This window comes from Myotis yumanensis, unplaced genomic scaffold (genome assembly GCF_028538775.1).
Source record: "Myotis yumanensis isolate MYYU_CA2020_CCGP unplaced genomic scaffold, mMyoYum1.0.hap1 SCAF_3, whole genome shotgun sequence".
Lineage (NCBI taxonomy): Eukaryota > Metazoa > Chordata > Mammalia > Chiroptera > Vespertilionidae > Myotis > Myotis yumanensis.
The window spans coordinates 78,517,950-78,540,689 of record NW_027223754.1 but is presented as its reverse complement, the minus strand read 5'-3'; the positions used below and the strand labels follow the sequence as shown (position 1 = coordinate 78,540,689).

Here is a 22,740-nt window from a genome sequence, read left to right as displayed (position 1 = left end):
ATAGAGGCGAAATAACAACAGACCCCACAGAAATACAAATGATTGTTAAACAATACTATGGGCAACTCTACTCCAACAAACTAGACAACCTGGAGGAAATGGACAAATTCCTAGAAAAATACAACATTCCAAAACTCAATCAGGAAGAATCTAAAAACCTCAATAGGCCAATAACTATGGAAGAAATTGAAGCAGTCATCAGAAAGCTTCCAGCAAACAAAAGCCCAGGGCCAGACGGCTTCACAGGGGAGTTCTACCAAACATTCAAGGAAGAACTAAAACCTACCCTCCTCAGACTACTACAAAAAATTCAAGAGGAAGGAACGCTTCCAAGCTCATTCTATGAAGCCAGCATCACCCTAATACCAAAACCAGGTAAAGACATCACAATGAAAGAGAAGTACAGGCCAATATCCCTCATGAACATAGATGCCAAAATCCTCAACAAAATCTTAGCAAATCGGATCCAGCAGTACATCAGAAAGATCATACACCATGACCAAGTAGGATTTATCCCAGAGATGCAAGGATGGTACAACATCCGTAAATCAATAAATCTGATTCATCACATAAACAAATTGAAAGAAAAAAACCACATGGTCATATCAATTGATGCAGAAAAAGCATTCGACAAAATCCAACACCCATTTTTGATAAAAACTCTCAGAAAGGTGGGAATAGAAGGATCATACCTCAACATAATAAAAGCCATATATGACAGGCCCACAGCCAACATCATACTCAATGGACAAAAACTAACACCATTTCCCCTAAGAACAGGAACAAGACAGGGATGCCCACTCTCACCACTCCTGTTCAACATAGTACTGGAAGTATTAGCCATTGCAATTAGGCAAGAAGAAGAAATAAAAGGCATCCAAATTGGAAAAGAGGAAGTAAAACTGTCCTTATTTGCAGTTGACATGATATTATACATACAAAACCCTAGAGACTCCATCCAAAAACTACTAGACTTAATACATGAATTTGGCAATGTAGCAGGATACAAAATTAACCCCAAGAAATCCAAGGCATTTCTATACACCAATAGTGAACTTTCAGAAAGGGAGATCAGAAAAACAATCCCATTTACCATCGCACCAAAAAAATTAAGATACCTAGGAATAAACTTAACTAAAGAGGTTAAAGACCTCTACTCAGAAAACTACAGGACGTTGAAAAAAGAGATAGAGGAAGACATAAACAGATGGAAGAACATACCATGTTCTTGGATTGGTAGAATCAACATCATTAAAATGTCCATACTACCCAAAGCAATCTATACATTCAACGCACTTCCCATTAAAATACCAATGGCCTTCTTCAAAGATCTAGAACGAACTCTCCAAAAATTCATCTGGAATAAAAAAAGACCCCGAATAGCTGCAACAATCCTGAGAAAGAACAAAGTAGGTGGGATCTCAATGCCAGATATCAAGCTGTATTACAAAGCCACTGTTCTCAAAACTGCGTGGTACTGGCACAAGAACAGACATATAGATCAGTGGAATAGAATAGAGAGTCCAGAAATTAGCCCGAACCAATATGCTCAATTAATTTTTGACAAAGGAGGCATGAACATACAATGGAGCCAAGATAGTCTCTTCAATAAATGGTGTTGGGAAAATTGGACAGACATATGCAAGAAAATGAAACTAGACCACCAACTTACACCATACACAAGAATAAACTCAAAATGGATAAAGGACTTAAATGTACGACAGGAAACCATAAAAACTCTAGAAGAATACAAAGGCAACAAAATCTCAGACATATGCCAAAACAATTTCTTCACTGATACAGCTCCTAGGGCAGTTGAAACTAAAGAGAAAATGAACAAATGGGACTACATCAAAATAAAAAGCTTCTGCACAGCAAAAGAAACCATCAACAAAACAACAAGAAAACCCACCTCGTGGGAAAACATATTTGCCAACGTCATATCTGATAAGGGCTTAATCTCCAAAATTTATAGGGAACTCATACAACTTAACAAAAAGAAGATAAACAATCCAATCAAAAAATGGGCAAAGGATCTAAATAGACACCTTTCAAAAGAGGACATTCAGAAAGCCAAGAGACATATGAAAACATGCTCAAAGTCACTAATCATCCGAGAGATGCAAATCAAAACAACAATGAGGTACCATCTCACACCTGTCAGAATGGCCATCATCAACAAATCAACAAACGACAAGTGCTGGAGAGGATGTGGAGAAAAAGGAACACTTGTGCACTGCTGGTGCAGCCACTATGGAAGGCAGTATGGAGGTTCCTCAAAAAATTGGAAATGGAACTCCCATTTGACCCTGTGATCCCACTTCTAGGAATATATCCCAAGAAACCAGAAACACCAATCAGAAAGGATATATGCACCCAAATGTTCATAGCAGCACAATTCACCATAGCTAAGATCTGGAAACAGCCTAAGTGCCCATCAGTAGATGAATGGATTAGAAAACTGTGGTACATCTACACGATGGAATACTATGCTGCTGTTAAAAAGAAGGAACTCTTACCATCTGCAACAGCATGGATGGAACTGGAGAGCATTATGCTAAGTGAAACAAGCCAGTCAATGAAGGAAAAATACCACATGATCTCATTCTTTCATGGATAATTAAGACCATTACAAACTTTTGAACAATAATAAATACAGTGGCAGAGCTGCCTCAAACCGATTGTCGGACTTCAGTGGTAAGGCCAGGGAGGGTTGGGGGACAGGAGGGAGGGGAGTAAGAGATCAACCGAAGGACTTGTATGCATCCATATAACCATAACTAATGGACATAAGACACTGGGGGGTAAGGGAGGGCAGGGGCTTGTCAAGGGTGGGGGGAAAAAAGACACATATGTAATACCCTTTGTAATGCTTTAAGCAATAAAAAAAAAAAAAAAAAAAAAAAGAGGAGGCAGGGAAATCACACTGGCAGAAAGAAGAAGGAAAGAGAAACACTAAATGACAAAAGAGGAGAAGCAGTGCAGGAAGAGAAAAAGATCTGATAAGGGAACTAATCTTTCTTCACTGCAATGTCAATGACCAGCCTCTGTGATGACAGGCGGCAAGTTGTTGAGGATGTTCAGTACTTAATTATGGGCAGGATCAAATCCACCAGAGGAACTATTTCTCCCTCTTCTCTTTCTTCCAGCACCGTACTTTAATACCCACAGACTAAGATATTTCTCTTTTTATTAATGCCCCATGTCCTTCTATCATTGGCGGATTGCATAGGTGGAATTTCTCCTTCACTAGTGGGAGTGGTGTTCTTGGGGAAGAGCTGGAAATAGCATTTCCGGAAGCCCACATGGGAGGACGAGATGTGGTAGACAGGCTTATTTTTGTGAAATTATATTCCTCAGTTTCCAAAGTCACATTTCCCTTAAATCAGTCCTAGAAAAGGAGCAGCTGGGGCTTTAGTAGAGCTAGAAGCAAAACCAGAGTCCAAAGTTTCCATCCCATGGTGAAGCTGAGTCCAGCAGGACATTGAAACAGGAACTTTAGGGGTAAAATAGGACAGGTTTGGGGTTGTTGTGTGTTAATTTTCATTAGTTTCCAGGAAGTTTTTGATTTATTTCTTGATCTCATCGGTAACACATTAATTATTTAATATACTATTTAGCCCCATATGTTTGAATGTTTTTAAGTGTTTTTACTATAGTTGATTTCTAATTTCATTCCACTGTGATCTGAGAAGATGGTTGATATGATCTTCCCCCCAGGCAAAGCTACCTGTACAGCTAATGCCTGCATGAGGAGGATGGTCTCCACAGTGAGGCAATGACTCAGCACAGGAAACCAGGTGTCTGCCTTCTGAGTTCTAACCCCAGAAGCCCCAGTCCTGGCTTCTGCTCACTCAGCTCCTATCGACCCAGCCCTTCCTCCGCTGGTGCACAAGATGGGTGGCTCCACAGGGAATTTTGTGCATTGGCCCCTTAAGAGGGTGCCTGATCTTCCAGCTGTCTCTGCCTAGCCAACAGCAACTCTGCTGCTTTGCATGATGTTATGTGGGTACCCTTCTCTGTTCTAGTGCTCTCTGCTGGGGGGCCCAGCTTGGGCATTAGACCCCAGAGTTCTCTGTGGCCACCCCCCATGGCTGAGATATCTCTTGGGACTTCCGTTGCAGTCTGTCTGAGCCCAGCTTGCCCTTTCATGCCTCCTCCCCTCCTACCAGTCTCTATGCAGTCTCCACTTTTGGTCCTCGGTTACCAGGGTTCTCTCTAGCACGTCTTCTGTTGATTATTCAGGAAGTTTTTCTATATTTCAGTTGCAATTCCAGTTGGGTGTTGGGAACATGTTTGTGCAGCATCCACTTACTCTGCGGCCATTTTTAATCTCTATATTTCTTACTTAATATGGAGCTGTTGCATATTGATTCAAAGAACCATAGGAATGGCTGGGTAATGCATTTGTATTAGAAATGTATAGAATGAATTCAATCACCATTTTTTCATTAATTCTGTGTTTGTATTTATATTCGTTATTATTATCATATCTGGTTTTTAATTTTAAGACACAAAAACATTGTATTCTGAAACTCCCTCATAGACATTCTCAAATTCCTACTTTATCAGTAATTTCACATATTTGGTTGAAGTAAAAAAAAAAAAAAAAAAGACTTCCCTAAAGTCAATATATTCTATTTTCCCTTTAATCATAAGGAATAAATTTTTTAAAAGGGGCAAACATACATTCATAACAACAATGACATCAACCAAGGCACCAAACCCCATGTGACTGAGAAAGTATACTTCTGATATCTTGGTGCTTTACATCACTTTTAGATCTCAGGCTTGTGCCACCCAATCTCAGAAGCATAAAGATAGGCGAAGAATTTTAGCAATTCAGAATTCAGTGAGATGCAGAATGGGAGGCACAGGGCTCAACCACTACCCAAATTTTACTTATTATTCATTATCACTGGAATATAATCATTCCATTTCTGGATTTCCTAAATCTCTTCATGGAAATTATTTTGAGAAAAGCCACACATGTTTGTTTTTTACCGCACATGTACTAAAATTGGAATGATACAGAGAAGCTTAGTATGGCCCCTGCATAAGAACAACATGTAACTTTTAGTGTTCTGTATTTTTAAGTAATTGTTCCAGAGTTTTTGTTAAGGTAATAACTTTATTTTGAAAATAGTAGTGATGATGGCACAATATTGTGAAGGTAATTAATGCCATGGAATTTACACTAAAATTATTTAAAACAGCAAATTTCGTAGTACATATTTTTTAAAATATTAGTAAATAAGCTTACTAAAACAAAATATAGTTACTTTTAGAGGGTCCATAATATTGAATCATTGCTCCAGATTCTCCTTGTTCTTAAAAGGGAAAATTGAAAATTAATTAGAAGAACAAGAATACAAAATTGTAATTATGATTTATTTTTCATTATAAAGCTGAATAACAAATTCAGCAGTGTTTTGCACATGAAATACATTGAAAAGTAAATAATTAATATGTAATGAAATCCATGGGAGTGATATTGTTATAATTAATCCAGCTATTAATTAACTGGATAGGAACAGAGGGAAGGCTAAATATTATAAGCATGACCAGTAAAGTCTGGGTGAAAAAGAGAAGGTGATTTTCTGTCAGTCACAGCTGGGAGCAGGCTATTGGCCAGAATAGGGGTGGTCACTGCAAGGGCACAAAATCTGCAGTACATGAACTCCTAAACGAAGGGAGTTCTCTCCCTTGTCCTTCGTGGCCCTCTTGCTCTCTTTGCACTCTTATTGTGGGGGGAAGGGTGTGCAATTACACTTTGCCCTAGCCCACATGGCTCATTGCCATGTGGACCCCACACAGTGGACTAATGGAATACAACTAGCCTGATGTTGATACTGAATTTTTGGACTGGAACCCGGATTCTTTGTCTGCTGGAGTCGAAGAATGAATCCACAGACAGAAAGACAAACAATCCAATTAAAAAATGGGTAAAGGACCTAAATAGACACTTCTCCAAAGAGGACATACAGATGGCCAAGAGACATATGAAAAAATGCTCAAAGTCACTAATCATCTGAGAGATGAAAATTAAAATGACAATGAGGTATCACCTCACACCTGTCAGAATGGCTACCATCAATAAATCAACAAATGACAAGTGCTGGTGGAGAAAAGGGAACCCTAGTACAATGATGGTGGAAATGCAGACTGGTGCAGCCACTATGGAAAACAGTATGGACTTTCCTCAATAAAATTAAATATGGAACTGCCATTTGACCCAGTAATCCCACTTCTAGGAATATATCCTAAGAAACCCAAAACACTAATCAGAAAGAATGTATGCACCCCTATGTTTATATTACCACAATTTAAAATAGTTAATATCTGGGAACAGCCCAGGTGCCCATCAGTAGATGAGTGGATAAAGAAACTGTGGTACATTAATACCATGGAATACTTTGAGGCAGTAAAAAAGAAGAATATCTTACCCTTTGAGACAGCATTAAGGGACCTGAAGAGTATCATGCTAAGTGAAATAAGTCAGTCAGAGAAAGACAAATATCACATGATCACACTCATATGTGGAATCTAAGTAACAAAATAAACTGATGAACGGAGTGGGTCCAGACACTGGAAGCATGGAACAGAGTGCTGAATTTCAGAGGAAAGCGGGAGAGGGTGGGCAGGTGGGAGGTAATCAACCAAGGACCTTGTATGGACAGAGACAATGGAGTGGTGAAGGCCTGGGGCAGGGGACAGCTGGAGGGGGTCAATGGGGGAAAAAAGTGACATATGTAATACTTTCAACAATAAATAATAAAATAAAAAATAAAAAGACAGGGTGAAAGGGCAGAAATTACATGGAAAAAAATAAGAATTATGTTTGCAAAACATAGACTGATTGTATAAAATGACTTAAAACTTGAAAACTGAATTGATAAAAAAATAATCATAGGCAAACTAAACTATGGCTATCTGTAGTATACTTTTATAACTTCCAAGCAAAATGAAATGCAATGACCCACAATTACTTAAAAATTGTTCTCAGAAATTTCTTAACAATCTGATTGTGTTAATTTTAATTCAACAGTGGCAAATTTACTGAATACAAATATGTTTTCAGGTGCATTTTGTTATTTGGACCACAGAGATAGTTGAATCATTGGACTATGAAATGATTTTTTTTTATTTATTGAAATTTTTACTTTTATTCACAGAAACCATTGCATTTTCTTTCATTATTTTCAGCAACATGATTATTTAATTTATATGTATTTAGATAATGCATTGTTTGAATAATTTTATCTCATTTTGCTTTATTTTTTCACAAGGCATTAATGTCTTAAAGTTGATATATGTTAACATGTGTATGTAGGATGTATGCAATATAATTTATCTATGAATGTTTCAAGTCATGGGTCCCTAAACTAATTTTTACACTTAGGAAATTTATCATACATATACATATATACACACATAAACACACACTAATATTCAAATATAAACACATATATGCATAACCACATATAATAAACATATATATTAACTATATATTGTTAGAAATAAAAATGTTGCTAAAAATAAAATTGAGAAATTTGTTAAAAGCCAAATATAAAGATAAAAGTGAGATATGTTATCCAAAGTTCAAGAAACCTAATGTGCTTGCCTCTAGAAGTAAGAACAAAAAATATTGAGAAAGAAAAATAATGTTAAAAATATAGAAAAAAATGCTCAGTGTTGAAGGTCATGTATTTATATTGAATGACCAAATAGAAAATAAAACAGAACCAGAAAATTATCATAAAATTCTAAACATTAAGAATAAAGAGATCCTAAAAACCCAATGACTATTACAAAAACAATCATTTACAAAAGAAAAGCAGTGAATTTCAATCAGATTTTCCACTGGGGAAGGCAGTATCCATAGGCATGCGATCTTTCATCACCCACTTGCCTGCATAAGACTGGGCCTGGGCTCGGGACATTTCCTTACCAAGAGATAAAGAACCCACACAGCCTGTTCTCAACTTTTCACCTTGTGTGGAAATACAGTTCCCTGTTTCAGTCTAAAAGAATGCTCTTTTTTCTTTGCTTCAAGCATGTGCATTATATGGCATCTGGCCAATCCTCCTGCTAGGGAGGGCACAATGTCCTTCAGGGTGTATGTAGGCAAACTGCCCTGCATTGGCCTCCAGGAGAGACCCGCTGGCCATGATATGCCAGTGCCCATTATTGAAGCTGATCTTGCTCATTCTCTTCTCTAAGTGAGTAAGCATTGTTCCATCCAGTGCTTGACTGCATTGTGTTCTTCTTGAGGAGACTAATACCATGGTGCAAAGGGCAGAAATGTTTAGAATTCTTCTTGAGGATTGGTAACCCAAGCACATTAATCTGCTCAACATTTTCCAATAGCAACACTGGATGGCATTTAAAAATGAATCAGTGATTTCAAATCAAGAATTTTATTTTATTTGCCTGGTGCACAAAATTATGCACGGGCTCGGTCCCTAGGCCTGGCCAGCGATAGAAGTGTGAGCATCTGGCATGGAAGGGCAGGTCCCAGCTGACCTCTGGGCCCTGAGCATCGCCTAGGACACAGAGGGTGCTCAGTCAGCAATACGGGTTGAGCAAGATGCGAAGGCAGCGGTGTTAGGTGTAAAGGCCATTGGAAGGCAGACTCACTTGGAGCCGAGGGCCGTTGAGCTCGGCACAGCCCTCAGGGCAGGCTGTGGGAGCCAGTTGTTCCTTTTCTTGCAAGAAGGCGGGAGGAAGAGAATGAAAAAGGAACAGTGTGTGTTTTCCCTCAACTACTTACAGGCTGATCTTATTCCATTCTGAAAGCTATGAATAGAAACCCTTAGATCAACCCTGTGAGGCGGGTTCTGGGATTATCTGAGATTCTGTGGAGAGTACACGGCCTTCGCCTGCCACAAGGACAGTGCTTAGTAACTGCCAGCTTTTAGTGCTGTGATTGGTGCACTGGCGGGGGCGGCCTGCGGGATCAGCCTGCTGTGAGAGCTGCTTATCCCAGTCAGCCCAGCGGCTGTGGACCCACCCTCTGAGCGGCTGCTACTGCTGTGGGAGGGCCACACACTGACCACCAGGGGGCAGCTCCTGAGTTGAGCGGCTGGTCAATTGGTTGTTCTGGTCATTACGCCCTTTGGTCTGGGCTTTTATTATATAGGATGATTTTAGAAAAAATATTAGTGGCCTAAATGAAAACCATTAGTGACCTAAAAATGTAAAATGTAAGAGAAAATGTAAAAATGTCAGACAATTTTAATATTAGAGAAGGAAATGTAGAATAATATAGGGGGACATATACTTATTTTAAAATTCTGAGGGTTATGAGATATGTTGAATATTTATTTTTAAAAAAATGAATTTTAGTGTAATATTAAGATATATAACATTACAACTCTTACCAAAAGTAAAACTAAAAGCAGTAATAATTTATTTATCAAACATTAGCTTAAAAGGATAGTATAATCCATCTATTTATGTGATAGCCACTAGGTATTGTTGAAAGTTGCTAAGATTCTAACCCCAGCCCTTGCCAGTGTGGCTCAGTTGGTTGAGCATTCATTACCGCATGCAACAAAAATTCACTGGCTTGATTCCTGGTCAGAGCACATGCCTGAGTTGCAGGCGTGATCCCCAGTAGAGGGTTTGCAGGGGGCATCTCTGTTACCATGATGTTTCTCTCTCTCTCTCCCTCTCCCTCCCTCTCCCTCTAAAATCAGTAAAAACCTATTTAAAAAAATTCTGCCCCCAATTTGCATTTAATTCCAATGTGTGTGTTGTTGGGGGTTGGGGTGTTTTTCCACACCACCAAGCAATTCTCAGACACCAGTTGGGTGTTCTACAATTCAACTGAACTCTGCCACTGCCTACCTGGATATATTGTTGGGTAGTTACCACAGATGAAGGGCTGAGACTTAGAAGACTGCCCTTCTACACTTTAGATGCCAAGTTCAAGTTTAGATTGTCACCTTCTAATGACCACCTTGAGTTCCATTAATTTGCTAGAGCCACTCACAGAACTCAGAGAAACATAAGTAAATTGTTTATAGCTTATGGTTTGTTATAAAAGGACGTAATGCAGGAGCTGTCAGATGGAAGAGATGCATAGGGTAAGCTTTGGGGAAAGGGTGAAGTGTTTTCCTACCACCTTTGGCTGCATTGCTCTCTCTCCTCAAATCTCCTTGTGTTTACTAATCTGGGATCTCTCCAAAATATGGCCCTTTTAGGTTTTATGGAGGCTTAGTTATATAGGCATCATTGATTGAATCATTGACCATGCGTGATTGATTCCACTTCCAGCCTCTATACCCTCTCAGGGAGTGAGGGGGTGGAACTGAATGTTCTAACCCTCTAATCATATGGTTGGATTTTTGGCAATCCAGCCAAATTGTTAGTTGTGGGCCAAAATCACCTTATTAAAGTAACAAAAGACACTTTTCGGGCTGTCAGCACTTAGGGAATTCCAGTGGTTTAGGAACTCCTAGGTTCCAGAAACAGAGATGAAAATCAAATGCACTTTTTTTTTTTTAATAAATAACAATGTCACAGTTGTTACATCAAGAAATAGGTAAAACTATTCTATATAGTTATTGAAAAAAGCACCAGAAGAAGTAAAACTGAGAAGAGTTTTTAAGTAGATTCTGAAGAATCAGACAGATTAGAAAGCAAAAGTCAGATTGGATTCTGGTTTTTCATTATAATCTCTTGTCATTTTTATTTCTTACCATAAATATATTATAATTGGAGAAAATGTAATGAAAATAAAACTAAAGCAGAATAAATGTATATCTTATTGATCTGAAGTCCAAGCAAATTATGTAAAGTAGCTTAAAACTCACAGAAAAGGTATCAGATTTATGCATCTACAGCCTAGAATACTACCAAATCTTCATGAACAAATTCCATGATGTTTAGTTTCTTAAAATTCAGTGTTTATCTGAGTTTTATAACAATATATACTGGAATCATAACTAAAGCAGTAATATTTGAATTACATGGACATTTTAAAATATTAAAAAATATCCTTGTAGCTTATAAGATACTTAAATGTTTTTGTTATCTTGATAAATTTATTAAGTGTATATATATAGATATAGATATATAAATATATCTGATAATAAGCTTAAAGATTATTAAAATAGAGTTTTTGTTTTGAAAAAGTGGGGATATATTTTCCATTCTAACACTTTCTTATCATTTTATATCTTTATAAAATACCTGTTATGAAAGAATATATTTTCCTTATTATACATTTCAAATCATTGTTTATAGGTCTAGTTAATCATGTGTCACTGCATATCATAGAGATTCATTGACTTTTCACTTAATACACAACATATAATCCTGGATAAGATTCATTTATGCCTATAAGTGGAACATACATAGTAAAAAAAAAAAAGATAACAAGTTACATTTAGTTCCTTTTTTGATGAACATGGTCCAAACTCTTAAATCTGGAATTGTAACATTCCAAAATGCTTGCTATTCATTTATTGTTTTACTTTCTCTTTTTGTTCTGCTTTCTTTATAACTTTTCTTAGGGTTGATGCTTCTCAAACTCCCACATTCATCCTGTCTCATGATCATGAGGTTACATTAATTTTGTTTTTGTTTTTTTTTAAAACAGGCCCATTGTTAAGTAGGTTTATCATCTGCAAATACTTACCCCCAGTTTTCCTTAAAATCAGTCTTATATCTATCAAACCATTACCAAGTGACCAGCTAAAACCCCTCCACCCCCAACCTGGGGACTTACACAGTTCAGATTGTCTCTCTAGCATACTGGGCACATTAAATTTATTTTAAATTATTTTTCATTTTTACTTATCCCATATTTAAAAATAAGTCTTATTCCAATTATCTACAGGTCTACTCCCCTACACTCTAGTTTCACAATTTCATCACCAGGAAATTGCTAGTATCTTAATCGCTCCATTTGTGAAATTTTGAATATAGAATTTTAGGTTATTACTGAATCCTCATAGCTGGAGCATCCTCTTACTGCACAATATACTGGAAATTGGATGCGTTTTGAAGATTAAATATAAGTTTTACCCTGATTAAATATGTGATTTTTGGAATAATATTTAAGCCCTGAGGCTCATTTTCTCTCATATAAAAATTGTTAAAAATGCTATTTAAATATTATTTAAATATATGTTTAAACATATCTTTAGCTATAGTATATCCATTTTTACTATTGCAGAATGCAGTTGAATATATATGTTTCTGTATTTTGAAAAAATAACCAACAAGGTGGAAATACTTTTTTTGACTCTTACACACCAGATGTAATTTTATTAACCCATATTTATAACCTAAATTTTAAAAAAGGGAATTTCCCTATTTTTGGCTATCATATTGAGTTTTTTCCCTTTTACCTGTAAGATATTAGTTTCAAGATTATCATCTCTTCCCATTGAACTTCATTCCATCACAGGTAAGTAGATTGGCAACACACAACAATAACAAAGCAGCCAGCAATTATTTCTGTGGCTGATTTTAGAATTATTGGAATTATTAATTAAAAACATTAATATTATCATGTATTCAATAATGGGAGGATTTGTCACAAAAAAAATGACAGTAAATTAATTGGCTGTTTAGCCATGATTGTCAGAAGAGAAGTAGAACATGGAGAGTAGTTCAATCGCTTTATATTTTGGAAGAAATTCAAGTAGCTGCATTATAAGATGTCCACAAGCAATCTTTATATCGTCAATATGTAAAATTGAATGGGAATTTGGCAACAAATATTTATTGTTTGCCTCTTTAGAATTTTTAGTAATCCAATTAATGACACCATAAGTCCATAGATTAACCTAACATTTATTTTGTTAAGTATTAGCAATTATTTTTATTCCATTAAAAATAATGTTCATTCCATAAGGCTGTTGGCCTTAGCAATACAGCTTTAAACAAAGCAACAGAGGGTTTCTGGTGCTTTAGCTGGAAATTTGATGCTAACTGTGTCTCCACTTCTACAACACACTATTTTCCAATATGTTCTTTAGCTGCGAAAGCTGAATATAGCAAGACAACAGATTTTCATTTTATATTGTCACATTTCATTACTTCTGTTTCAAGTCTTGACTGAAACTCTGACATGCACATCAATAATTATTATTGTTCCTATTTAAAAGTAAGCAGACATCAAAGGTTTGTTGTTGTTGTTTTTTTTTGTTTGATTAAAAGGTTTTAATGCTTTTGTAAGCAGTGTTTGTGTGCACATTTTTTTTTAATTTATTGGCAAGAGACTGAAAACTATATCTGTCATAGGTAGAACAAGGGCTTGTTAAAAAGCCTAATAAGAAAGTTTACCCAATATTTATAGAGACATCTAAGATGATTTAGATTAGAATCTTTGTCTTGCATTAATAGCACAGACAAATCAAGACCAAATCAGAAACAATCAAATAGACATATTGGGGAAAACTAAGGATGGGTGCTACAACTATGTGAAAAATATAGACTTTTTAACTTTATGAGCATTTATTAGCTTTAATTAGACTAATTTAAAAGAATTATTTACAATTGTCATTTCATATAATTTAAAATTATTGAGAATTTATAATATGTTTTATAATATAACTAGAGGCCCGGTGCACAAAAATTTGTGCACTCGGGGGGGGGGGGGGAAGGGGGGGTCCCTCAGCCCGCAGTCTGGGACCCCTCGGGAGATAACGACCTGCTGGCTTAGGCCTGCTCCCGGGTGGCAGAGGGCAGGCCCAATCCCTAGGTGCAGCCCCTGGTCGGGCTCAGAGCAGGGCTGATTGGGGAGTTGGGGCGCCGCCCCATCATGCACAGAACAGGGCGGATTGGGAGGTTGTGATGCCACCCTCAGTCACGCTCAGGGTAGGGCTGATTGGGGGGTTGGGGCACCGCCCCCTGTCACACTTAAGGCAGGGTCTATGGGGAGGTTGTGGTGCCACCCCCTGTCACGCACAGAGCAGGGCCAATCAGGAGGTTGGGGCGCTGCCCCCTGTCACTCACAGAGCAGGGCCAATCAGGGGGTTGGGGCACCGCCCTCTATCACACACAGAGCAGGGCGGATCAGGGGGTTGGGGAACTCCCCCCTGTCACGCACAGAGCAGGGCCCATCAGGGGGTTGGGGAGCTCCTCCCTGTCACGCACAGAGTAGGGCCAATAGGGGAGTTGGGGCACCGCCCCCTGTCACGCACAGAGCAGGGCCGATCAGGGGATTGAGGAGCTCCCCCCTGTCACTCACAGAGTAGGGCCGATAGGGGAGCTGGGGCACTGCCCCCTGTCACACACAGAGCAGGGCAGATCAGGGGGTTTGGGCGCCACCACTGTCACACTCAGGGCAGGGCCGATGGGGAGGTTATGGCTCTACCCTGTCACACACAGAGCAGGGCCTGTGGAGGGGGGGGGGGGGCGGTTTGGGCGCCGCACCCTGTCACACACAGAGCAGGGCCGATCAGGAGGTTGGGGCTCCACCCCCTGTCACACACAGAGCCGCAGGGCGATCAGGGGGTTTGGGCACTGCCGCCTGTCACGCTGATCTGGTGCCAGGAGGCCTCACTGCTCCGCTGATCCCGGTGCTGGGAGGCATATTACCCTTTTACTATATAGGATAGAGGCCTGGGGGCCGGCTGGTTTGCCCTGAAGGGTGACCTGTATCAGGGTGGGGGTCCCCACTGGGGTGCCTGGCCAGCCTGGATGAGGGGCTGAGGGCTGTTTGCATCTGGTCACACACCCTTCAGGGTGGGGGTCCCCACTGGGGTGCCTGGCCAGTCTGGGTGAAGGGCTGAGGGCTGCTTTCAGGCTGGCGGTTTTGACTGCTTTCAGGCTGGTGGGATGCTCCCAACCACTCCTTTTTTTCTTTTTTTTTTTCCTTCTGGGCCAGCTTTAGCTCTGGCTCTAGCTCTGAGGCTTCCACTGCTGGTTTGTTTGCCGTTCTATAATCGAAACAATGTATAACTTCAGCTCTGAGATCCCAGCCGGCTATATTTGTTAGAATGTTTCAAACTGCCAGCTCAGAGGCCTGCAAGTCAGGCGGGGAATGTTGCAGTCTGCAGTCACTGGAGCAAGCAAACCTCACGTTCGCTTCCAGCTGCCTGGCTGCCGGCCGCCATCTTGGCTGACAGTTAATTTGCATAAGGATACGCTGATTAGCCAATGGGAAGGGTAGCGGTCGTACGCCAATTACCATGTTTCTCTTTTATTAGTGTAGATTACCCTCATTTATTTGAAGTTAAGCATGATTGCTATAGTAACATACAGATATTTAAATAGCAATGGGGTGATGATTATGTTATATCATTTGTAAATTAAGATTTACTTTATTGAAATTCTGAGAAAAATAATAAGTAAAAGTGAATCAGCCATTGATATAATAAACTTAATAACTGTACCTATGCCATATAAACCTGGGCCTATCTGCTGCTCTTCAGAATAGAAGAGTATGTCAATGGGTTTTGTGAAATAGTGAGGAGGGCAGACCCACATTTTAGTAAAGATGTTATTCTTCCAAGAACACAAGATTCTGTAAATAAGACTCTCACAGCAACCAACCTCAGAAAGCTGTATTTCCACTACTCAACTAAAATCAAGAAAAATTAAAGTATTTTTATGCAGTACTTTTAAAGTATAACTTAACTGAGTTATATGGTTTATAAAATATTTTCACTTTAATCCAGCATTTTGTTCTTTTATTTTTTTATTTAGATAGAAACAACACAGTTGAAGAATTTTTACTATTTCCAAGTCAATAGAGATGCTTATTATATTGAATTCTAATTTTATTCTAGATTAATAAACATGCCTACATTCATCATGTCTTATTGTTTACATACTAATTCATTATCATATGTGTGTCTTAGTATAAGCATCAATATTATTAACCTACCAAAGCCCCCGTGCATGAAAATTCATGCACTGGAAGGGGGGAGTCCCTCAGCCTGGCCTGCCCCCTATCAAAGTCTGGGAGCCCTCAGGGGCAAGAGGCAACCCAGCGATAAGGGGAAGGTGACACCCCCATCACACCTCTGCTGCTGCCACTGCTGGCAGTGCAAGCCTCAACCGGCCTGGTTACCTGAGCCTTGGGCTGGCCCTGGGCAGCTGGGCAGCCTCAGTCTGAGGCTTGCCTGTGCCTCGGCCGGCCCTGCTTGCCTGATCCTCAGTCCGTGGAGGGTGCAGGAGAACCCTCAGCCCCTGTTGGGGCTGAGGGGACTGAGAGCTGCCATCTTGTGGCTGTGGGCACAGCCATCTTGTGAGGGCGTGATGGTCAATTAGCATATTCCCTCTTTATTATATAGGATAAACACTGAGTTTGGAGAAAGTAGTTATATTTACTGCTTAAAAATTCTGGAAGTTAATAATCTCTTTTCAATGTGTTTGTGTAGGTAAATTTGATAAGTTACTTATTTATGTAATATATACAAGGTTTGCTTAACTTATAGTCACTTCATTTTAAATAAAGACTGCTTAAATTCTGTCTTCAGTGTCAATGTTAGGCTATGAATCCCTGAATATTAGCCTGGCTTAGTATCCATGGAAACATATCTCAGATTCTATAATAACAACAGGATTTATATGGCACTATTCCTACAGTGTATCACTTTAATAATATTCTGTAACTTAACAGAAAAAAAATCTAAAGTACCAGGCCACTCAAATCTACTAGTATGCTCAAAATAATAGAATTCAATTTATTCTAAAAGTATAACAGTAACTCATTTCCAAATGACACAAAGAAAGCAGCAGGCATCAGATATGTTTATTGCTATTTGTGTGAACTGTCAGGAAAAAAAGAGAATTATCCAGTAGAGCACACTGAGAGACTTATTATCACATACAAATCATGAAATTCAATATATAAAAGTGTTCAGACTCATATTCCGAAAAAAGGAAGGAATCAAGATGTTTGCCTTCTGTTCTGATCAGTTGAATTTTGAAGGGCTCTTTATTAATCATTTTTCATTCTTACACCCACATGAATGCACACACATATACACACAATCAGTTGCTGATCAAGTCAGATTAGTTATGTTAAAGCCAAACTGCCATATTTTAATTCCCCTGATGACAATCTCTAGAGAATCTTTGTTTAATAGCTAAAAAACTTAGTATGTCATAGAGCCCTTCATGGTTTAGACTCATTTTTATTTCATCTTATCTTTCAAAATTATTGATCGTTCAATGTGTATGGATCAATCAATTTCTTAAAAGTCTATGTAAAAGCAAGCTTAGAATTCAAATAAAGTTAACATTGATTGAGTAGCAACCATAGGCTGTGCTAGGTATTTTAACTATGACATCTTACTAATACTCAACAATGCTACAAAAGCAGAATGGTGGTTAAACCATGGTAATCCTAGAACAAAGGAAAGGAAACTAGTCCTTGAATTTTCTAGGTTAATTTTTTGACATGTTTAGTCTCTTTGCCTTTTGCTTTCTACCAAAATTAAGTTTTAGATTATTTCTTCATTCACAAGAAATTTAACCAAATTTATTCTTAGAAAATTAGGAGAAAATTAATTTAAAACAAGACAGTGTTTTATTCCTTAAAGGCAAACATTTCTATGTGAGATAGCTACTATTTTGTAAATGTTACAAATATTACATTATACTTTATATTTTTGATTGATGAGTCTGGATTGCTCCATATCATCGTGAATCTACTTGACTCAGTTTCATCACTTTATGCAATTAACAGAAAAATGTGTCCATCTGTATATAAGAGAAAATTCATGTTTTCCCCAACTTTCTAAGGTAAAACAAAATTGTTTACCTTAATGAGTAACTATTTTAAATATTACTTTATGTGTATATATCAGTACACTAATAATTATGTGAAGTACATAGATATAAGAAAATATACAGAAAGCAAATAAGTATATGAAAAGATGCTCCATGTTGTACATCATTAGGGAAATTCAAATTAAAACAGTAAGATTCCATTACTCAACTACTAGAAAGGCCAAAATCCAAAACACAGACAACACCAAATAATGGAGAAGATGTGGAGCAATAGGAGCTCTCAGGCTTTGCTGGCAGGAAGCCACTTTGCAAGACAGGTTGGTCATTTCTCACAAAACTAGACATCCTCTTACTTTATAATCCAGCATTTGTGCTCCTTGGTATTTATCCAAAGTTATTGGAAACTTAGGTTCACACAAAATTCTACACATAGATATTCATAGAAGCTTTATTTTATTTTTGTTTTAATTTCTTTATTGATTAAGTTATTACATATGTGTCCTTATCCCCACATTATCCCCCATCCCTCTCCACTCATGCCCTCATCCCCCTGTTGTCTGTGTCCATTGGTTAGGCCTATATGCTTTCATATAGTCCTTTGGTTGATCTTCCCCCCCCCCTCCCCCACCTTCCCTCTCAGGTTTGACAGTCTGATCAATGCTTCTCTGTCTCTGGATCTGTTTTTGTTCGTCAGTTTATGTTGTTCATTATATTCCATAAATGAGTGAGATCATGTGATACTGATCTTTCTCTGACTGGCTTATTTCGCTTAGCATAATGCTCTCCAGTTCCATCCATACTGTTGCAAATGGTAAGAACTCCTTTTTTACAGCAGCATAATATTCCATTGTGTAGATGTACCACAGTTTTTTAACCCACTCATCTGCTGATGGGCACTTAGGCTGTTTCCAAATCTTAGCTATGGTGAATTGTGCTGCTATGAACATAGGGGTGCATATATCCTTTCTCATTGGTGTTTCTAGTTTCTTGGGTTATATTCCTAGAAGTGGGATCACTGGATCATGGAAGCAACTAAGAAGTCCTTCAGTAATGGATAAATTGTGGTACATTCAAAAGTGGGATATTATACAGCACTAGAAAGAAATGAGCTATAGAACAATGAAAAACAAGGATGACTGTTAAATGCTAATTACTAAGTGAAATAAGCTAACCTAAGAAGACTACAAATTGTTATGATTCCAATTATATGGCATTCTGAAAAAGGCAAAACTATGGAAAAATAAATAAATCAACAGTTGCCAGAGGGTGCACAGATGAATAGGCAGAGTGAAGAGGATTTTTAGCGCAGTGAAAATATTTTATATGATACTAGATGCCCAGTGCACAAAATTAGTGCATGGGGGGGAGGGGAGGGTCCCTCAGCCCGGCCTGCCCCTCCTCACCATCCAGGAGCCCTCAGGGGATGTCCTATTGATGGCTTACTGACGGCCTCCCTCTGAGGGAGGCAACCGGCACATCAGGTATATAGATACTTTCTGGAGGCAGCATGGACTCCTTCCTTATTTCTTTCCTCTGTAGTTGGAGAAGAGAGGATTAAAAGGTGGAAACAGACTGTGGCCGGGCCTGGGACTTTTGTAGGCAGCAGAAAGAGGGAGAGGGCTGGGGAAAGTCTAGACACATTTCCTTCGATTGTCCTCCCTTCCTCCGGGCCCCTCCCTCTGTTTTTTCCTTCTTGTGGTGGACGCTTGGGCCTCAGACTGACCGGAGCCCAACGACAGTGGTGTTCAGCCCCCTCACTTCTCAGCTGAATGTACAGCCACCTTGCATTCCAAGCTGGTTTCAAATAACTAAAGCACTGGGAATCCACAGCTCCTGGCCTCTTGGTTTCCTTCTTGGGTCGGTTGCAAAGTTCACGGAGACACTGAAGCGGCTCTGCCCTGGTAGTTCTTCACTGGCCTCTGCCTGGGCCCCACCGGGCACTCTTCCTTGAGTCTCTGGGCCCACAGTCTGTGCTCAGGGAGGTTCCCCAGAGCCCATTCCCCAGGCAGGTGAGGCAGGGGGGCTAGATTGGAGAGCTGGAGGAAGATGGCAGAGTTACAGTTGGTATGAACTGGCACCTGCTCATCCAGACTTCCTAAGTTCCCAACCAGGCCAAGGCCAGGCCCCTTCCTGGCGCCAGAAGGACCCCAGCTGAGGTCCCCTCCCTGCACCCCCAGTGCCCTATTCCACATTCCACCACCACCAGGGGCTGGAACATCTTGCATGCAATGCTCTAGTCCCTGCCAGCCAGGCAGGCAGTGGCACAGGTGGTGCAACCTAGGGTGCCGACGGCCGCGAGATTCCTCCCTCTGCCTGAAGTGTGGGGCGGGGTCCACAGCTGAGCCACGGAGGCAGGTGCAGGGCCAGGCGGGGCATGCAGCACTAGCAGGCTCAGATGTCTGTGCACACCCACTCTAGCTCCAGGCCACTCGGCTCCCGCCAACCAACAGCGGCAGCGGTGGCACAGCAGCCTGGGGCGAGGCCCCGTGCCCCTCACAGCCTCCCCTGGGCGCCATACATGGAGACACTGACTACTACTGAGCCACCGTCTGCCCAGGGACCTGCAGGGGCTGGGATGGCCTCGGGCTCCTGCCAGCCCTGCCAAAGCCTCACTCATACTTGGCCAGCCGCCCCCGTCCCCGCCCACCAGCTTCTGCCTTGGTTGTGACTTAGACACTGTTAGGACCAATTAGCATATTACCTCTTTATATATAAAGACTAGAGGCCCGGTACACAAAAATTTGTGCACTCGGGGGGTGGGGGGGTCCCTCAGCCCGGCCTGTGCCTTCTCACAGTCTGGGACCTCTCGGGGGATGACCATCTGCTGGCTGAGGCCTGCTCCCCAGGGGATTGGGCCTAAGCTGGCAATCAGACATTCCTCTGGCAGCCCGGCAGCCCTCGGGGGATGTCCACTTGCCAGCGGGGAGCAGAACTAAGCTGCAGTCGGACATCCTTAGGGCTGCTGAGGAGGCAGGAGAGGCTCCTGTCACCACCCCTGTACTGGCAGCCATCAGCCTGGCTTGTGGCTGAGCAGAGCTCCTCCATGTGGGAGCTCGCTGACCACCAGAGGGCAGCTCCTGCATTGAGCATCTGCCTCCTGGTGGTCATTGTGTGTCATAGTGACCAGTCATTCCCAATTTTTCTGTTGTTAGGGTCAGTTTGCATATTACCCCTTTACTATATAGGATAGAGGCCTGGTGCACGGGTCGGGGCTGGCTGGTTTGCCCTGAATGGTGTCCCGGATCAGGGTGGGGGTCCCGCTTGGGTGCCTGGCCAGCCTGGGTGTGGGGCTGATGGTTGTTTGCAGGCTGGTCACACCCCCTTCAGGGTGGGGGTCCCCACTGGGGTGCCTGGCCAGCCTGGATGAGGGGCTGAGGGCTGTTTTCAGGCTGCCAGCACCCCCTTTAGGTTGGGTGTCCCCACTGGAGTTCCTGGCCAGCCTGGATGAGGGGCTGAGGGCTGTTTTCAGGCAGGCCGAGACTGCAACTGAAGCTCCCAGTCTCTCCTTTTTTTCTTTTTTTTTTTTTTATTCTGGGATTTATTTACTTTCTGTAATTGAAACTTTGTTGTGGCTCCAGCTCAGAGGCTGGCTGGCTGAAAGTAGGTATCTGGGATTTGTTTACCTTATATAATTGCAACATTGTTGCATCCAGAGTGAAGAGCTGGGCCACGTTGGGGAACCTTGGCTTCCTCCATCACCGGGGCAACCAAGCCTCATGTTCACTTCAGCAGTGTGGCTGCCGGCTGCCATCTTGGTTGGCAGTTAATTTGCATATCACCCTGATTAGCCAATGGGAAGCATAGCAGAGGTATGGTTAATTACCATGTTTGTCTATTATTAGATAGGATTATAATGATAATTTGTCCAAACCCATTGAAAGTATAACATCAAGTGGGAACCCTGATATAAACTATGGATTTGGGGTGATTTGGATGTGTCAATAAAGAATTAAAAAAAAGATCAATGCTGAAAAAATTTTTAAAAAGAAATATAAAAAAAAAAGAACCACTTTTGTAGAGCTGTTGATAATGGGGGAGGCCATGCATGTGTGGTGGCAGTCAGTATATGAGAAATCTAAATTTTATAGTAAACCTTCCTCTTACTTTCATAGTAAACCTAAAACTGCTCTTAAAAAGTTGTCAGTTTTTGTAAATTTAAATTCTTTATTGTTGAAAGTATTACATATATCTTCTTTTTCCCCCATTGACCTCTCCCCAGCCACTCTCACCCCCAGCACATGCCCTCACCCCTCTATTGTCTGTATCCATTGGTTATACTTATATGCATAAGCCCTTCGGCTTATCTCTTACCCCCCTCCCTCCCCCCCCCCCCCCCGCACCTTTCCTCTGAGGTCTGATGGTCTGTTCAATGTTTCTATATCTCTGGATCTGTTTTTGATCATCAGTTTATGTTGTTCATTATATTCCACAAGTGAGTGAGATCATGTGATACTTATCCTTCTCTGACTGGCTTATTTCGCTTAGCATAATGCCCCCCATGTCCATCCATGCTGTTGTGAATGGAAGAGTTCTTTCTTTTTTACAGTAGCATAGTATTCCATTGTGTATATGTATCACAGTTGTTTAATCCAAAAGTTGTCAAATTTTTTAAAAATTATTTTTGTATCTTTCAGTAAAACAAATCCCTCCCCCCACCCTTGATTTTACCAGCCAGTTAAATTAACATGCTCGTTTTCTCTCTGGAAGACCCTATTACTATGAATTTACTGCCTAAAATGCAACATCACTGAGCATAGAATTACATTCACCTCATTTATTGTACATTCTGAAGTGAATCTACTGGCGTTCAAATTGTTGTTAAAACAAGTTAAAAACAACTACAAAAAAGGTAGAGATAGCATTGTGTATTTTCATGCTTTGGTCCTCAAATGAAACATATGTAAGTGGTCAGTTATTCATCACTCAGTAGTGAAACAGACATATTATAGAAAGCAGGGGAGCCTGTGCAAAATGGAGGAGTAAAAGAGATTTTATTTTCCAAAGCCAAGAATGTGACGCAGTTCACCTTTATTAAAC

General features: G+C 40.3%; 1 non-coding gene across 1 annotated transcript; it reads left to right on the top strand.

Annotated features, from left to right (window-relative positions):
- The first annotated feature begins 4,991 nt into the window (after window positions 1–4,991).
- LOC139007817 (U6 spliceosomal RNA) lies at window positions 4,992–5,094 on the top strand. The gene has a single exon (XR_011470971.1). It is a non-coding gene; the product is annotated as a U6 spliceosomal RNA (small nuclear RNA).
- Window positions 5,095–22,740: the final 17,646 nt, after the last annotated feature.